Source organism: Mus pahari, chromosome 2 (assembly GCF_900095145.1).
Source record: "Mus pahari chromosome 2, PAHARI_EIJ_v1.1, whole genome shotgun sequence".
Taxonomy (NCBI): domain Eukaryota; kingdom Metazoa; phylum Chordata; class Mammalia; order Rodentia; family Muridae; genus Mus; species Mus pahari.
This window is the reverse complement of record NC_034591.1, coordinates 111,734,040-111,753,840: the sequence shown is the minus strand read 5'-3', so window position 1 is coordinate 111,753,840 and position 19,801 is coordinate 111,734,040. Positions and strand designations below refer to the sequence as shown.

General features: G+C 44.7%; 1 pseudogene; it reads right to left on the bottom strand.

Moving 5' to 3' along the window:
• Positions 1 to 3,855: 3,855 nt before the first annotated feature.
• Positions 3,856 to 10,730, bottom strand: LOC110316873 (annotated as a pseudogene).
• Positions 10,731 to 19,801: the final 9,071 nt, after the last annotated feature.

Below are 19,801 nucleotides of genomic sequence, written 5' to 3'. Positions count from 1 at the left end.
CACACACACACACACACACACACACACACACACACTTCCTGCCCCTCCCCCTTTCTGGCAGTGTCTTCTGGAGCCCAGGCTACCCTGGAACTCACTTTGCAGCCAAGGCTGTTCCCTACATCCACCTCTCTAGTGATGGGATTATAGGCACTCATTTTTATTTGATGTTGGCGATCTTGCAAATGCTAGGTGAGTCCAGTCCTAACTGTGTCCCAGCCCCAGCCAAGTTCAGCAAATTCTGTTTCCATGTTCCTCACATCGGAAGATCAATTTTACCCTCCCTCAGTAACAAACACATCTGCAAAACTCCAGTGTTCCCATATGGAGATTTTTCCCTCCTCTGTCTATAGTTGAAGACCTCAAAGTAGCTCAGTAAGCAAGACTTGGTAGCTGTGATCATTAACAGAGTTCTAGGAAAAGTCTGATGCGTGACTGGGGTCTGCAGTAAAATTGGGCTGCAGTAAATGTGTGGTACCAGTTAGTCTTGCCTGTGTCATTTTGTTAGCTGGGTTCCAGGAACCAGAGTCGCCTACAGCAAACTGTCACATTATCAGAAGCTGCGTCTAGCACTCTGCCAGATTCTCCTGTTGGTTTGTACAGCTCCTATGCCCACACACGGACCTGTGCCCTCATGGAGCAGAGTGAACAAGACTGTGCCTGAAGTCACGCAGGAGTGGGTCTCAGACCCACACCCACCACTTTCCAGTAAATACTGTAAGAATCTGTCCATTCAAGATCATGACTTTCCCTTGTCAGTCCTCTCTCTGTGCGTCTGAGTGGGCTGGACATAAAGCACGGTACACTGTCAACTGTCAACCAGCTTCCCTGGATACTGCCTGGTTTTCATGATGCATCTATTCTGGGTCACAAGACACACAGAATTCATGTTCTGAGGCCTGACTTTCTCCTGAGGGGCTTGCTTCCCCTACCTGGAATGTGTTCTTACCTCCCCCATCTTCAGTCATCGCAAACCTATTATCCTTAGACCAACTTCTCCCAGGGTCCTTCCCGCACAGCACCCATCCCTGTCCCTCCATTTCTAGATACGAACTATGACCCTCAGCTGACATCACACGCTGTCATTATTGGAGTCACATCAACAGTGCCCCTTTCTCTTAGCCTCTTTGTTAATTCAAATGAGAGACTAAAGTGTCGGTGCACTACCTAGCCAGGAGACTGGAGTGCAATTCTAGCTTGGATTCCCAGTGAGAGACTTTTATTTATGGTCTGGGGAGGCAGCTTAGCTGGCAAAAATGCTGGCCACAAAAGCAGGAGGATCCGAATTTTGATCTCCATAATCCATTAAAAGACAACGATGACAAGGACAACAACGACAACAACACGTGGCAATGTATGAGTGAGCATAATCCTAGTTCCAGGGAAGCAGAGGCAGGCAGATCCCTGGGTCTCACTGGCAAAGACCCTGTCTCCAGCGAGAAGGCAGAGAGATTGAGAAATAACATACAAGGTCAATGTCTGGCCTCCACATAGGTGTGCACCTGCGAATGCGTGAGGATGAACACGTGCGCAAACACACACGCCTGTGCATGCACACGCACATGAGCACAATCCCTCTGCGTAGTCAGTGGGGCTGGCTTCACTACCTGCTCTCAGCAGGCACACGTGGCTAGGTGCTTTCTGGACAGGGAGGGCGTGGAACATGACCATCCCAACAGGAAGACCAGAGAGCACTATTCTACTTTCATATTCTGTATCGTCCATAAACTCTGTGGCCATCTGCTGTAGTCACCGTACTCCCTGGTACTGGAGCTTCTGTCTACCTCTTATGTCTCGAGGGATCACTTGTGATCCTAACGCTCAAGTAGCTGAGGCAGGAGGACTGAGAGCTCCAGGCCAATCTGGACTATGTAACAAGATCGTCTCTCATAAGAAAAGACTTTTTTAAAAGAGGAAATGCTATGCTCTGGGACAGTCTCCTTAGTCTTATGCTACTAACTGTGGGACTGTGTGTGTGCACAGGGCTTTCTCTGTATGTTGTAGACATTGAGCAGTATCCCTTAGATGCTGAATAACGTCATCTACCACACTCCTGGCAACCAAAACTGCCTCCCTCGTTTGCCAGATATCCTCTAGGAACAGCACTGATGCCAGTTGAGGACATGGGTAGAATGGCCAGTTAAGGTTGGTCAATGAGATGGGCAGAAGCCTCTCAAAATATTAGCTTTGTGGTTTAGCAGAGGAGAAGCAAGCTGACGCCTCCTTCTAGGAGAACCTTAACAATCTTCTAGCCCTGCGTGAATCCTTCAGGCCAGCCTGCCATCTGGGAACTGTTGGCTGGCAGCTCCCTTTCATGTCGAGCTGAGAAAGAGCCTTGGGTTCCGCTCCTGACAGCCCAGATGCACAGCAGCTTCTCTTGACTCACGCACATGCTCGGACTTGCAAGTCAGCCCACTTCCCCATGACTCAGTCTGGATGCCCAGTCTTACCCAGCAACCTTTCTTCCAGACCAGCTAGATGGAAGAGAGGTGCAGAGGAAAGACCTCACGCCCTTTGGGCAACCTGGAAGGCAGCTTCCCAAGAAGACCCAGGCCCTTAGCAAACAGTCAGCACCACAGCAGGTAGGAACACACACCCCTGGTTGTTGCCATTCTGAGCAGTCACAAGCTGAGTACAGAAGAGGGATGGTCGTCAACAACAGTGCGATCTTTCTCCTGCAGCCCTCGCTCTTCATAGATTCATCTCCCAAGTCCCACCTTTCCCACTGTCCTTTGTTTGAAGTTCTTCACAGTTCAGTGAATATAGACATACCCTAAGGAAAGTGCTTCTTTTGAAAATGTGTGTCTCATAAAGGTGCCATTCTATTACTGGCCCTTAGGAAAATCTATAGTTGAAAAACTATATCCTACATGTTTGGAGAATGTTCACGCCCTGTCTTCTCCTTGGGTTCACAGTACTTGTTGGTATGCTGTAGCAAAGAAATTGAGGTTTCAAGCAAGCCTACCTTGGTAAGCTAGTTCAAACAAGATGCAATTGTACCTACCCCTGTGTCCACTGGGTAGAAGTGAAATGGAGATCAGATAAACACATAGGTCTAAACATGGAAACCTCGGGCCAAACTCAGGAGAGCTGATGTTTACCAGGAAATGCCCCCTGACTATAGAACCACTGGACACAAACTTCTCAGGCTAAAGGAAAGAAAAAAGGGAAAGGAATAAAGAAAAGAAGAAATAGAAGATTCCCCCAGCAAGTATATAAAGATTTCTTCTTATGAAATTAATCTGTTTACAGTTTTATTTTAGGTTCAGATTTTCAGATGTTCTCCACCCACTTTCTTACGATTCCAATTCCTGCCTCCAATTAAGGGCGTTGCACTCAGTTCCTCATAAGCAATAAACTCCAAAGAATGAACTGGGTTCACAGTGCTGGTTGGTGTATAAAGGCTCTGAGATGTCCTGCAGCAAGAAGTAGAGGTTTCAAGCAAATATACTTTAGCAAGATGATTCAAACAAGATATGATTGTATCTACCCATGAACCCCCAGGAAGAAGTGAGCTGGAGATCAGAAAAACACATAGGGCTATACGAATAGACCTAGCTTATGAGCAAAGATGATCATTAAGCTGAGGCAGTAACCTGCAGATCGGCCCTGCCACCATCTCTTCCTCTCTTCCCTCCCCAGTTCTCTGGGAGTCTCAAGGCTTGCCTAGCTCATGGGCAATGTGTGGCAGAAAATCCATGCTACCTCCCAAAATAACAGTGTTGACCATGGTAATCACAGTAACAAGGTGGTCTATGCCATCAGAATTGATTCTTCTTTAAAATATATATATATATATATATATATATATATCCTAGGATCCAAGACATCCAAAGAGGTCAGAACTCAGAAAGTTCTTCACTTGCATGGCAGGTATTCAAAATGTATCTGCATGTTGTGAAACTTCTCACTAAAATTCACCAATTCCTTCCTGTGATGGGTGAGTGTGGAGGAAGTGTCCTTCATGGGCTCCTGTGTTTCAACACTTAGTGCTTAGCTGCTGGCATTGTTAAGAGGGTTAGAGGATCTTTGGGGCTGTGGCCTAGCTAGCAAGAGAGTGTCAGAAGGTGGGCTATCAGGGTGCTATTCTGCTTTCTGCTCGGGTTCCATTCTTGGTTTCCTGCATATGAGGAGCTCAACCCTATACTCTCATTGCCATACATTGTACCTTGCCTTCCCTGACACACACATATCCCACCAGGCCTTCCCTCACTCACACACACACACACACACACACACACACACACACACACACACACACACTAGGCCTTTCCTGACACACATACACACCACCAGGCCTTCTCTGCTGTGATAATGTGAAATCCTGAACCAAATCTTAAGTTATTTCTGACAGGTGTTCTGCCATGGCAGCAAGAAAGCTAACATATTAAGAAAGCAGGCAGGGGGATGCAGGTTAAGCACCCCAGTTCCTACATGATGGAAGAAGAGAACCCATTTGTACAAAGTCATCTGACCTCCACATGGGGGCTGCGGTGTGTACCCACACACATGCACACACAGGCACGGGCTCAGTTGGAGGGCTTGCAGCACAAGCATGATGATATGAGTTCAAATCCCTAGCAAGGACATGACAACCTGTAACCCTGGCGTGGGAGGGGGTGGGGAGAAGCAGGTCTCTGAGGCTGGTCACAAGCCTCACTCCAAGTTCAGTGAAAGATGGTATGCCAAAGGAATAAGACAGATAGGGTTAGACCGTAGGACATCCAGTGTCCTCCTCGCTCCTGAGCACAGGTACACACAAGCACTAAAAACAAACAAACAAATAAATAAACTTAAGTGTAGACAGCACCCTACAACTCTTAGCAATGGTCACTTGGTTCGTGAGTCCACAGCTGACTGCAAGAATTAATATTGATTGCAGGACACACTGATAATCTACACTTCAAATGTGCTTTTGCCCCCGGGTTCCTTCCCAGGCTACACCTGCTTGAGTATCAATGAGAGAGAGAGAGAAAGAGAGAGAGAGAGAGAGAGAGAGAGAGAGAGAGAGAGAGAGAGAGAGAGAGATGCAGATGGCACGAGGCTGAGGGAAAGCTCTGTTTTAGGGTGTTTACCTGGCTTACCCAAGGTCCCAGGCTCCGGTGTCCACAAAATACACAGGAGAATATACAGCATCTGTGACCCCAAATGTGTAGACAGTATTAGAAATTATTACTATTTTCATATCACATTACAGTCATCATACATGTCCCTAAGCGTACTTTTATTGTCTACATTTCAGAGTAATTGTAGCTATAACCCAGGATCTTCAGCTCTAAGAGTGGTACCCCCACACACACAGTGGCCTGGCACCTCCCAGATCAATCGGTAATCAAAAAAAAAAAAAAGAAAAGAAAAACAATGTCATGGAGACTTGCCCACAGACCAGTCTGGTGGGGTCACTTTTCCGAGATGTCCCTAGTTTCTGTTGTAGCAACAAAAAAGTAACCAGTGGACCCCTGAAGTTTAAGTACTACAATGTCCTATGTCGTATGTGCTCTGAAATTCTTTTTACTAATCTGTTTCTTCAACAGTATATCTCTCTTTTCCATATAAATTCTGAAACAGTTGAAGTTCCACCAAAAAAAAGTGTTTTTAAACACTTGAAATGTTTACTAGAATTGTTATCCACACATGTACTAACTTGGGTAGAAATGGCATCTTTAAAATATTGAGTCTTTTTATCTTTAAATGCGAATTTGGGGGTTCATTAGATTATTCAGTGGTTTCTTTTCCCCAGCCTTATAAGATAATATTAACAAGTTCTGTGTATATTTGTGTGTATTCATATTCAAGAGATTCAGTGTGATAATTTGATATCTGTCTAAGCTGTGAAAACTGTGAAATAATCACAGTCAAATGAATTAACTCATCCACCATGACAGTTGTTGCTTGTGAGTATGAGTGTAGGTGTGGTTATGTGTGTGAATGTGTGTTTGTGATGAGCACATTTAAAATCTACTGAGACAGCTGGGTATGGAGTACATACCTGTCATTGCAACACTAGGAGATAGAGGCAGAAGGACCTGGAGTTCAAGGTTATCCTCAGCTACCCAGTGAACCCAAGGCCAGCTTGGGCCGGGTGAGACCTTGTCTCAAAACCATGTAATCTACAAAATAGATTTCACGTGAGTAGTATAACTCAAGGATACTTATCACACTGACCGTCACACTCACAGGACTTACTCACCTTTCTTTCTTCTGGAATGTTTTGTTTGTTTGGTTTGAGATGAGACTTTGCTATGCATCCCAGGCTATCCTTGGATTCTTGCTTCAAACTCGTAAATGCTAGGAGGACTACAGGTGGATAAATTTCACCTTTTCATATGCATCTCCTCATCCACTTTTATCCGTGCTTTTAATGATTCTGATTTGTAATTTCCTTTTCCCCATCAGACCTAAAGCACATGCTGTCATGCTTGCTTCTAAGAGACACACACAAGTAGGTAAATAAGTAGTTCTCTTGTATTATAAATAGACGTAGTATATTTTCAGTTTATAGCAACATAGAGAATGGTAACTTATAAAAAATACATTATTCTATAAGCTCCCTGTATTTTCATAGTATATATAATTACTTGTGAGTTATCGAGGTAGATCACTTTCCACATAGACATATGTATCATCACAGACAGTAAGAGTTCCTCCTTACTGAAATGTGTATGTTTGTTTTCAATTGTATAAAGTGGAACCTTTAATACCATCTTCAACAAAATATTGTCTACTCATTTCTTCATCTGACTTTTTAAATATGCTCTCTAGATCTGAACATTAAATCTGATATTTGATTTTAGGTTTTTGCAAGTACTGTTTTGTTTTTTTTCATTCTTAAGAACCCTTCTTTATACTAATAATATTTATCATGATGATTTTTACTGTAACTATTTATTGACATTTTAAAAATATGTTCCTTCATCAGACAGAGTTCGCCAAACATGTTTCCATGTTTTGTTATTAAAGAGAATTGGTAGATTTTTTTTTTCCCAATGTTGAACCAACCTTGTTTTCCTGGTTGCTTTCTTTGTTAGGACAAGTTCTAGTTCTTTAATGCTGACACATTTTGTTTGCTTAAATTTTCCTTAGAATTTTGCATTTGTGAACACTAGCCCCTACTGAACTATTATTTCTGCTTTCATAATGTTCTCATTTGGTGTCTGGGTTTGACTAGCCTCATAAACATGAGTTATGGAGTAGTCCATCTTTTTCTATTTTTGAAGAGACTCTGTGTGATTTCATTTGTGTGTTCCTTAGATGTTTGGTAGAACTTGCCAGTGACAGCATCTGGACCTGGTGTTTTCTTAGTAAGAAGGCTTTATAGCTGCTGAGCCAACATCTTTGATGATTTTAGGATGTGGCAGATTACAAAACCACTCGCAGTTCTCTATCTCTCGGTATCCTATCCTCTCACTAACAAGAAAGCAGTGAGGTCCTCGCCTTTTGAATCTGGACTGAACTGGACAGTCGGTTACCTAGGCTACAGAGGACAGTTCTTCCATGGTGCCCATTTCCCAAGAACTTGCCATGCTTCTGTCTACCACCTTAGAGCAGTGCCTCCACCCAGACTGAGCCGTGCTTAGCCCACCAGCAGTGGGAGACTGGGTTACACTTGGCCCATCCAAAACATATGGGGTGGAGGGCCAGCATCCATCCACAAAGTGACCCATCACCAACCTGCAATTGGCCAGAGACCAGAGAGAGCCTCCCCAAGACCATAGGAGCTCTCCTGTTTACCACCGACTCTTGAGCAATAATCAATATTAGTCACTTAAAGCCATCCAGGGGCAGAGCAGTTATACAGCAACGGAGAATTAATGCACTGAACAGGTTCTATCTTCTGTTTCTTCCAAAAGTTTTAAGCCATTTCATCTGCTTTTTTTTTTAATTCATTGGTATGACTAGGGTTGTAACAACATCTATGCGTATCATATGCATCAATTAGTCGTACTATATATTTTTTATTTCTGATACATCTCTAATGTTGTCCCTTGTAATGACTCTGTTTGGGTTAGTCTGTGTCTTGCAGAAGGTTTACCAGCTATACCGTTTCAATCCGCCAGCCTCTCTGCGGCAGTTCGGTCCCTCCATCCAAGTCCACACCCTTCACTATGACATCTTCCATTCTGTGTCCCTCTGCTTCCTCACAGCGTCTTTCATCTTCTCTATTACTTTGTTCAAGCTGAATCTTCCTTTAAGTGTTTTCAGCTTCCCCGCGCTTAAGATTAATTATTTATAAATACAAATTTCCCTTGAAAAAGCATTTCCATTGCTTCCCGAGGTTTTATTAGGCACTATTTTATCATTGTTCAGTTTGAATGCTTATTATAGTTTCTCCTTGAGCATATGGCTTGAGAAGTATGGTTTTAATATCCAGTGACAGGAGGCAGGGTTAGTAAGACATTTTACTAATAGCTGAGGTGTTTTGTTTTGTTTTGTTTTTAAATATTGTCAGAGTGCTACATTCAACTCACATTGACTCATAAGATGCAATCATTAGACTTGGGTAATTTGAAACCTGATTATTAAGCCATCGGTAGCTTGAAATCTGTGGTGGTAGATGTATTTATGCCATACAAATAGGCACACTATCAACCAGGGCTTCATCCTCTCCCTGCAGAGGTAGTTTTCCAGCATAGCTTTTATCTGTGTTACAGTAGATGCTTAAAATGTATTCACGCTGGCTTTGTCCCCAGTACATGTCCACATTTTACATGTGCTTTATGAGTGCACTAAGAACCAATATTAGAAATGGTGTATCCTCAAGGCAGCAAGAGGGCTCATCAGGTAGAGAAGCTTGCCACCAAGTCTTACAACCCAAGTTCAATCCCGAGAACCCACAGAGTGAAAGAAGAATCAACTTCTGAAAGATGTCATCAGACCTACACATAAGTACTGTGGCTCCCATGTGTGAGCACACACACAAACACACAAACACACACACACACACACACACACACACACAAAATAAGTGTAAAAAGCAACCATCATTTCCTTCCATATTCTTGATATTCCCAGCTTTTCTCAGTTACTGATTTACAAAGAGCCTTTAGATTTCTTACTATGGTAACAATCTGCTTGATTTTTTTTTTGTAGTTCTAAAAATGAAACTTTTATTAAACAATGCCTGTTTTGCTTATTAAGTTTTTAAGACAGGATCTTACAGTGTGGGTCAGGCTGGCATTGAACTTGTGATCCTCTCTGCCTTAGCTTCCAAAGTACAAGAGATTCCTGGGTCATGCCATTTTACCACCAAAGCGTTTGTGGAAATATGTGTACCCATATCTTTTAAGTTCTGGAGATGGACCCCAGGGTCTCACACCCCACCACTGAACTGTGTCCCCAGCCCATTCCTTGTGTCTCTTTATTTGAGGATAGTGTATTCTCTCTATCCTTCACATTAGTCTTTTTATATTCTTGTGTATTCAGATAAACCACATAGAAATGGATGTTTTGTGTTAACTATAGTCTGTGATTTCTCATTGAAATGTTTAGTTTTGTTATTTACATTTGGATTTATTACACTCTCATTTGGGGGGGAAGGTGCAGCAAACTTTATTGATGGTATTCAAGAGAGTAGAGAGGTTTCCCTAGGCCCCTCCTATTATTATGGGGTTCTGGATGGAAATTGTTCTCAGTGTTGGGGGCCAAATTGGGACAGGGTCTCCTCAGCAACCAAGGGCCTCTCTCTTGCTCTCAGTGTCCTTGCTGGGGTGGGTGGTCCAGGGTTTCTTACTCCTTAGAGACCATGAGGCCATGAGGTCCACCACGCTGTTGCTATAGCCGTATTCATTGTCATACCAGGAAATGAGCTTTACAAAGTTGTCATTGAGAGCAATGCCAGCCCCAACATCAAAGGTGGAAGAGTGGGAGCTGCTGTTGAAGTCACAGGAGACAACCCGGTCCTCAGTGTAGCCCAGGATGCCCTTCAGTGGGCCTTAGGATGCCTGCTTCAGCACCTTCTTAATGTCATCACACTTGTCAGGTTTCTCCAGGCAGCATGTCAAATCCACAACGGATACATTGGGGGTAGAAACACAGAAGGCCATGCCAGTGAACTTCCCGTTCAGCTCTGGGATGATCTTGCCCACAGCCCTGGCAACACCAGTAGATGCAGGGATGATGTTCTGGGCAGCCCCACATATCACACCACAGTTTTCTAGAGAGACCATCAACAGTCTTCTAAGTGGCAATGATGGCATGGACCGTGGTCATGAGCCCTTCCACGATGCCAAAGTTGTCGTGAATGACCTTGGCCAGGGGGTGCTAAGCAGTTGGTGGTGCCGGATGCATTGCTGACAATCTTGAGTGAGTTGTCATATTTCTCATGGTTCACACCCACCACAAACATAGGAGGCATCAGCAGAAGGGGCAGAGATGATGACCCTTTTGGCTCCACCCTTCAAATGGGCCCCCAGCCTTCTCCATAGTTGTGAAGACACCAGTAGACTCCATGACATACTCAGCACCGGCATCACCCCATTTGATGTTAGCGGGGTCTCGCTCCTGGAAGATGGTGATGGGCTTCCCGCTGATGACAAGCTTCCCGTTCTAAGCCTTGACTGTGCCATTGAATTTGCCATGGGTGGAGTCATACTGGAGCATGTAGACCATGTAGTTGAGATCAGTGAAGGGTCGTTTATGGCAACAAACTCCACTTTGCCAACTGGAGAGCAGATGGCAGCCCTGGTAACCAGGCACCCAATATGGCCAAATCCGTTCACACCAACCTTTACCATTTTGTCTACAGGATGAGGCTGGCACTGCAAAAGAAGATGCGGCTGTCCCTGGAACAGGGAGGAGCAGAGAGCTACACTCTCATTTTTAAGGTTTCAATCAATTACATTCTATTTCAAAAGGGTGAGGACACACACACATACACTGCTTTTGGAACATGATACACCCCCCCCTTTTTTTTTCTCGTCACATGGCACAGACTTCGAGTTTGCTGTGTTGGTTGTGAATGGTTTTTAGACACAGTCTTAAAGACCAGGTTGAAAGTGTTTCTCCACAGATGAGTAAAGACATCCCATCTGCCAGCCATCTGAAAATCACCTGTAACCACACCTTGGCGTTGAAGCTTTTTCTCTGTTGAATGCTGGGTTAAGAGCATGAATTCAGCCTCATGACTGTATCCCCACCATGGCTCATGGTAAAAATTCTCACCCAAAGCAGACACTGGAGCAGACACTATGACCCCCATAGCTCCCTCCCGGCTGGGGTTCATTCTTAGTTCAGTACTGAATATGTTCATCAGCTTTCTGTTACTATAACAAAACACCTGAGAGACTCAGCTCATAAGAGAAATGCGTATTTGGCTCATGTTTTGGAGAGTTCAGTCATGGCCACCAACTGGCCTGGTTGCTTTAGAGCCCGTAGTCAGACAGAATGGCCACACAAGAACACATAGGGAACAGGAAGTTCATGGGAACAAGGAAGAAAAAGAGAGGAAGAGATTCGTGTCCCACAGTTTCCTTCCAGGTCACATTTCCAATTACTAAGCCTGTCTTTGAAAGGTGTCTAATAGCACCAAGCTGACGACCAGACCTCTGGGGGGAACAATGAAAAAGGAAATCTCTCTGTCTTCTGCTTTGGTCTAACCTCTTCCTCTTGGGAAGCTAGCTCTTCCTCCACACCTCATCTTCTTCAGAGAATATAGTACAACCCAGGGTTTAAGGGCTGTGGGTATATTCATGGCATGGCATAGTTATTCAAGTGTGCTCCCCAGAACTGCAAAAAAAATAAATACATGAAAGCCAGGGTTTAGATCACCAGAAGGCAATGGCAAATGCAAGACTAGGTCTCCCCAGTCAGGTCCGATTTCCTGCCCCTTTCTGGCCACCACAGATGCTTTGCTCTTTGCAGTGAGCCATTCGTTTCCCCGTTCGATACATGGTTTTATGTAGTGCAGAACGATCTCAAACTCACTGTGTAGGTGAGGATGACCTTGAACTCACACTCCTCCTGCTTTCACCTCCCAAGTGGGCTCTAGCAGTACTCACACGTGCCCAGTGCTGGGGATCAAAGCCAGGGCTTTGTGCACTCTCCCTGGGGAGCACCTCTCCAGCTCTCGCAGGGGAGCACCTCCCCTCCCCAGCTCAATCTTCACAATTTTATTTAGCGATTTCTTTTTTTCTCTTGTCATCTTTGCGTTCTAGATGGGGTTTCTGCAAGGAGCTTGTCTGTTACACACCCAGAAGCAGAAGTTTCCCCTGCTCCCCTTCCTCACTCCCGTGGTTATCTCTTTTGTAAACATAATGTACTGCTACTTGTTTGAGTCACTCGGGGACTTCCCCTCAGGCTGGGAGCCCAAGCTTGTCATCGGCCTCATGAAGTTTCATGAGTTTCTCTGAATTAACACACAAATGAACAGAATCGTTCCAAAGCGAAAGGGATGCAGTTCAAGTAACAAAGTAGGTCCTTCAAAGGGAGGCGGTCATGGTGACCAAGGAGGTCCTTCAAGAAGACAAGCTGTCCGTTCCCTTCTTAAGTCTGAGGGGTGAGAGCAGAAACTGTGAGCAGCTAAGGGTTAGGGGAAACGGAAATAAATCTCTGTGTCCCCTGTCCTGCCCTCACTCTCAGGGTTCAGGCCACCTCAAGTCACAAGGAGTAAGGAGAGGATTTTTCAAGCTAAGATTGTTGAAAATATTCACGGTCTCCACGGAGCCTACACATCACAGGTTTGGTATGACTAGGTTGTAAAGTGTTCCCAGATCACTGCCTCTCCTCAAACCCCGTTTTTCCCTTTCTATATATGTGGTACCAGGTGCTTGAGGGGCTCCTGGAATGTGGGAACAAAGCACCAGCGGGGAGGGAGAGAAGGGGGGCTCCCACACACCTGTTGACCATCCTACTGGCTGTTTCTGCCCCAACAGGTTTTGTTTACCTTAAGATTAAAGTCGGTCTCCAGAGAACATGCAGTCATTGCTTTATGGGGACAGCAACACCAGAGCCAAGATATCAGTGGGCTCTGTCACCTTTGAAAAAAAAAAAAATTTTTTTTTATGGGCTTTCTTTTTTATTGGTGGGAAACTTGATAACATGGCCTGAGATTTCCCCCCCTTTCCCCCCTCAAACTGAAGTAAGATGTTTAAAGTGGAGTGAAACAGCAAGGTCAGAAGCATGAGGGTTCCAAAGATGACGAAGAAAGAAGAGACCAGGGAACCGGCTTCCTAAACTTGAGTACCTGCACTTAGATTCCTCAACACTCCCGTGGATGGCCTCTCATCCCAGAGCTGGGGCAGCAGACAGGACGATCACAGCCGGGCAGTGGTGGCGCAGGCCTTTAATCCCAGCACTTGGGAGGCAGAGGCAGGCGGATTTCTGAGTTCGAGGCCAGCCTGGTCTACAAAGTGAGTTCCAGGACAGCCAGAGCTATANAAAAAAAAAAAAAAAGACCGATATCAACGGATAATGCTGAACATGGAAAAACTAACAACAGAGAAAAAAATGTACAGCCACAACAAACAAAGGCTAAGTCCCTGGGAGAGGACTGGGAAGGAGCCTACAGGGAGAAATCTCCCCTGTGCTAAAAAAAAAAAAAAAAAAAAAAGGACGATCATGAGGAGGTGCTGCAGAGAGCCAGTCTAGCTAAAGAGAACTCCAGTTTTGCTTTCTCAAAAACTGAGATGGAGTCTGACAGAGGAAGACAGCTGATATGGACCCCTGGCCTCTGCACGCAAATCCTTATATTTGTGAAGCACACAGAGATAGGGGATGAGGAGGAGGGAGAGGAAGAGGAACAGAGGAAGAGGAGGGGAAGGAAGAGGGAAGGAGGAGAGGGAGGGGGAAGAGGGAAAGGAAGAGAGGAGGAAGAAGAGGAGGGGGAGGAGGAGAGGGGGAGAGGGAGGAGGAGGGGCAGGAGGAGGAATAGGAAGAGGAACAGAAGGAGGAAAAAGAGGAGGAAGAGAAGGGGAGAGGAAGAGAAAGAAAAAAAAAGAAGAGAGAAGGGTTCCTTGAACTCTTGATTCTACAGGTCTACTTGAATTATTACAGTAAGGGCAATAGAGCACAGAAGAATTTACCAAGGCAATCTACCTAATTCTGACTGAATCATATTAGAGAACCCTAAGAGTCACAAATGCACTGGCCAATCATCTGCTCTAGACTGTGTGCTATCATTAACCAATCCGTGGTCCTCCACTGGGCCTCAGAAGGCCTAACACAGACCAGAGAAGAAGCCTGAATACTGCTCTGGTCCTCCAAGAGCATAAAGCCTTCATTTCCATTCGCTGCTTTTCCAGCCAATCAAATCCTCACCCAGTTGGGGGCAGGGTGACCTCAGAACTTATTTCTCAAAGGCAACTTACTTTTTGTATAATCTCTTCCACCAAAATTCACTTCCTCTTTCTCTTGGTAATATTTCCAAACAAAATTAAGGTAATTCACAAGATTGATTCCTTACAGCAAGAAACACACAATCAGATAAAATGAAATTGTCCAATTTTCCCCAATCTGAACTTAGTGACTCGAGTCCCTGAAGAATAGGCTGGAAGGAGAAAAGGTCCAGATAGCCATGGTGAAAGCTGAGATGAAAATCAGCAAATGATTTTTTCCGCAATGGAAAGATTTTCCATCAGATTTCACTTGACCTTGAACACCGTGTCAGCAATGAATAATTAATGCTGTTTATTACAGTAATGCTCCATTTAAGGGGCATTACCAGGGAATTAGATGCCTTAAATGACCGAATTGGCTAGATACTAAGATTTGTTCCCTTTAAACACACACACACACATTCTCTCTCTCTCTCTCTCTCTCTCTCTCACACACACACACACACACACAAACACACACACACATCCACACTCACATAAACATATTCACATGCATTCACACATACACACACTCATACATACACACACACACAGTCTCACGTACATACAGTCACAAACCCACACACACACACACACACACATACACGCCACTTTATTATAACATTTCTTGTGTTTATTTTCTAAAACACGTGGCAGAGTTTTGTGACTTGTTGACATTCACTGACACAGGAACACTTGTTCAACAAATACTTATCAGAAATCTAACATGCAGGCACTCGGCCTGGTGTAGATGCTAACAAAGACGAAGAGTCAGAGTCAGCCCTTGCCTAACCAGTGTGCTGGTGAAGAGGGGGTAATAAAGAAGAAACTGTGCAAGCCAACGTGAGTGCCAGGGCATGAGAAGTGCAGGCTGCTGTGGCTACAGTGAATGGAGTGCCAGAACAGTAGAGAGTGAGGTTGGCTGCGCCCTTCAGGACACAGTCCTCCCACTGAGCCCCTCTGATTGCTGTGACTCAGTTCTCACTATCAGTCTTAGCAATTGATGTGTCTCTGGAATTCAGATACAGTTTCTTCTTGGTGTAGGATGTTGCTGATAGCGTTCTGCTACCTGATAGTATATATGAAGTATATATAAAGGTGTTAAATACATAGTCATTGCCACATAACCAATTAACTCAAAATATATCCGCTTCAGGGACTAGAGATGTAGTACATTTGGGCAGAGAGTATGCATGAGCCTGAGGTCTGATTCTCAAAACTATTTAAACATGCATGCATACGTAGCATTTATGGGGGAGCCTATCTATAGTCCCAGCACTCAGGAGGTGAGTGGAAACAAGAGAATCTGGAGTTCCGGGTCTCATAGCAAGTTTGAAGCCAGCCTGGTGCTTGAACTGCCTGAGACCCTGCTTCAAAAATCAAATTGTCTGTGTGTTTGTGTATGTGTGCATATAGTGCATGTGTATACATACATGTATGTGCATGTGTGTTCAAATGTGTATAACCATGACCTGTGTGTTCATATATGTGTATATAGCATGTGTATATAATGTGTGTTCATATGTAAGCATATTTATGTGCACACATATGCATGCATGTTGGCTCTCTCAGATCTGAAGGCAGAATCTCTCCGATTCTTCAAGTGCCAACCATGATTGAGAGCTTCAGTTCTTCACTGGCTTCAGTCCAGGGGCCACTCCTTGCTGTTCCAGGAGCCTCTCCAACATGGCAGCTTACTGCCTCAGCACAGCAATAGAGCATCATCTACAAGAGGAAGTTGCAGCCTTTTCTCACCTAGCCACCCAAATGACAGTCCACCACATTGGTCCCAGTCACAGGGTTGTCCGTGCTTGAGGGAATGAAGGCCAGGAGGGCACCACAGGACACATTCCACATGCCAGTCACATTATAGGCCCTCTTCCAGAGGCTGAAGCAAATGTCAGTCCTTCCCAGGGAGCCCAAAAAGAGCTTGAAGAGCTGACCTAATGGAGAACCCCAAGAGGCTTATTACCAATCAATCTGTGAGATAAGATCAGTTGCCTGCTCATATTTGAATAGTAAGCACTGTGATTGTTGCTACAGGGGAAAATGGTTAAGTAAGGAACACGGAAAGAAATGGGGCCTGTCTTTAGAAACAGTAACCTGCTGGGCCACGGCCCTCCTTTAGCAAGTCAGGGGAGGGAAGTAAGACCGACCCGAAGCAGAGACTAGCTGATAAAGCCTTCACCTACAGGCTGTGCTTCACAGGTGCCTACCTCACAGCATGCAAGGGGTCATAGGAAACTAGATTATAGTATGGCTGGAGCTTTGCCATCTGTGGCATTCTGTCACCTTTGCTATGCGTTTTGCTGGTTCCAGGCAAGTCATCCAGTGTGCTCAGCAGGATAACACTGGGACAGAATGGCTGAAACCTCTGACCAGGGCACAGAATACCCCCATGACTACAATGGACATAGTTTTACTCAATGAAAAATACTGGGCAGGGACATCAAGTGTCATTATGACTCCCACTCACCTCTCTGGGGCAGGGTAAGGCGGGATGGAGAGGGCCCTTGCTTCTCTGGGATGAGGCAGGCAGGGGGGTGCTTGTCCCCGATGGTGCAAGCAAGATTAAGATTTTAGGGCTTAGAGGATGACACAACAAAGACAAAGTCTGACGACCTGAGTATGAATCCACATGATAGAAGAAAATAACACGCACACACACGTGCACACACGATAAATAAATGGTTTTAAGTAAATCGAGATTTTTTTGATGTGTTATGTTGAGATAATTTGAAACCTTGAAAAAAAAAGTCTTCATACACAGTGGTCCTTGGATTCCCTTCACCCAGCTCCTTCATCTTTCCCTTAGGGTTCTCTCAAACACATAGCCATATATTTTCCCCTGAACCATGGAAGCGTAGCTGGCAAGCATAAAATCAGCCAATTTCCCTTTCCACTGTGTGCCTTCTGGAACTCTCCTAAGCAGCCGCCATACAGCCTTAAAGCATTGTGGAAGTCAGGACAGAATCCAGAGGCCTCTTTTTGCATTTCCAGTTTATCCCAGTGATGACCCTGCATGCCTCAGATCAAGTCCCAGCCACACCCTTGTCGGTCCCGCTTCTTTCACCTGCCTGGTTCCTAGCCTCCCACTTGCCTTGGGACTGGACTGTTTATAAAAGAATGCAGATCAATTCTTTCCTGAACAGTCCTCCATCTGGGTTTATTTACTAGTTCCTCAGGGTTGGAGTCCTGCTCTGTCTTGGGTAAAAACCTCACAGATCAAACGTGTTTTTCTGAGTGTGTCCTGACAGCGGGAACCCAAGGTCTGTGTGTAGATGGGGGCTGCCAGGTTTCTCCACCTGATCTGTAATTATTCTCTACTCAGTAATTAAATGGTGTTTGCTGAGTGGTCTGTGAAGATAAACGTTGAGGTTTTGGAGTGTCCTGATCCTCATCCATTTTTACCCACCTGTTCTAGCTTCCACAGATGATCCTTGCCCAAATCTATTCTTTTTTTCTATAATTTCCTTTAAGTATATAGTTTTTTGAGACAGGGTCTTGTGTACCCCAGGCTGGCCTAAACTTGCCACATAATCAAGAATGACGTCGTCCTCCGGCCTCTGCCTTTCGAATGCTGAGGTTACCGGTGTGTATTGCCATGCTGTTAAAAGCTTTTAAAGGAAGGCTTTACTGTCCATAGTTTCAAAGTCTCTAGATTGTCACCCTCTGCCAACATACTCCTGCTCTGTGGGGGAACCAGCTGCAGCCTACAGAGAATCAGCTCCTAGCCGAGCCTCTGGGTGCTGGTGACCTCCCTTATGAAGAATGTTTATGGGTTGTACTATAGGCTTGACCACACTTGCCCCACTCCCTGCCCCCCAGATGCCTTTTCTTTTTCTCTCATACTAAAGAAAGGGCTACTACCTCTTACTCCTGAATCTGACTATGGTACATTGCCCTAGAGGGGAAAGTCCTTATCTCCAAACAAAGGAATGATTCAAAGTCCGCCTGTCCACTGTTGAGAAAGTGAATGGCTCTAATGACTGAGTTACAAATCCCTCTGTTAGGCAATTCATTTTCAATTCTCTGCTGTCAACGAAACCGAAGGCAGAGCTGATGGAGTTGTCAGCTGCTAGAGCATTAGAAATCATTTCTGATGATAGATGAGCATATGATTTTTGGCAAATAACTCAGAACTGTTTAAAGAACTAAGCAGTGTTGCCATGACGAAACTCGGTCCATCCCACCTGCTTATGTGAGCAAGGACCTTTAGTCATTTGAGCTGCAATTAAAAATGGTATACGGGGNGGGTGGGTGGGGGATGGGGTAGAAAAGAGGAGGATAGCAGGGGAGGAGGAAGGGAGGGAGGGAAGAAAGCAGGGAGGGAGGGAGGATAGGAGATGGAAGGAGATAGGGAGGAGAGGGGGAAGGGAAGCAGGGAGGGAGGGAGGGAGGGAGGACTCTGATCAATTGATATTGAACCTTATCTCATTTGGACAACAAAAACTGGGAGTTGAAACACCCCTGAACATTTAGCAGTCAGGCAGGAACACCATATTTAGCTCATCTGAGGTACAGACCCAGGTCCTGTCTCAGAAAACGAAACCAGAGAAAGAGGAGAGGTGGGACAGAGTCAGGCTGACACCTCTGTCTCATCAGTGTGTGTGCTTTCAGTAACTTTTACTTTCCATGTTCCCTAATCATTAATCAAAATTAAAAATAAGCCAGGTGCTGGTGACACGTGAATTTAATTCCAGCATTCTAAAGCAGAGGTGGTGGATCTCAGACTTCAAGGCAAACCTGGTCTTCAGAGCTAGTTCCAGGACACCTAGGGCTACATAGAGAAACCCTGCCTCAAAAAAGATTAATTTAAAAAAAAAAATGAGCATGTTCTTCTGTTCCAGGCATTTAAATAAAAACAGTAACAACCATGATAGCAACATGGAAGTTATGCTTGTACCACCTAGAATGTCAAAGTCATAGAATATGTAGTCAAGTTTTTTTTTTAAAGATTTATTTATTTATTATATGTAAGCACACTGTAGCTATCTTCAGACATTCCAGAAGAGAGCGTCAGATCTCATTATGGATGGTTGTGAGCCACCATGTGGTTGTTGGGATTTGAACTCGGGACCTTTGGAAGAGCAGTCAGTGTTCTTACCCGCTGAGCCATCTCGCCAGCCCTGTAGTCAAGATTTAAATTTGAACATAAATTTTATCTTTCAACACAAAGCCAAAGCAAAGTACACAGGGGTAGGAGATACCACCAAAGTAACTTTCATTCTGTTATTTATATTGTCTTCAGTTTTTCATGGGCTTGCAGAATGGGCATCAATTTTATCATCTCAAGCAGGGTTTACATTTTTAAAAAAGAAGCTGAGGGCTGGAGAGATGGCTCAGTGGTTAAGAGCACTGACAGCTCTTCCGACGGTCATAAGTTCAAATCCCAGCAACCACACGATAGCTCACAACCATCTGTAATGAGATCAGATGCCCTCTTCTGGTGTGTCTGAAAACTGCTACAGTGTACTTACATATAATAAATTAAA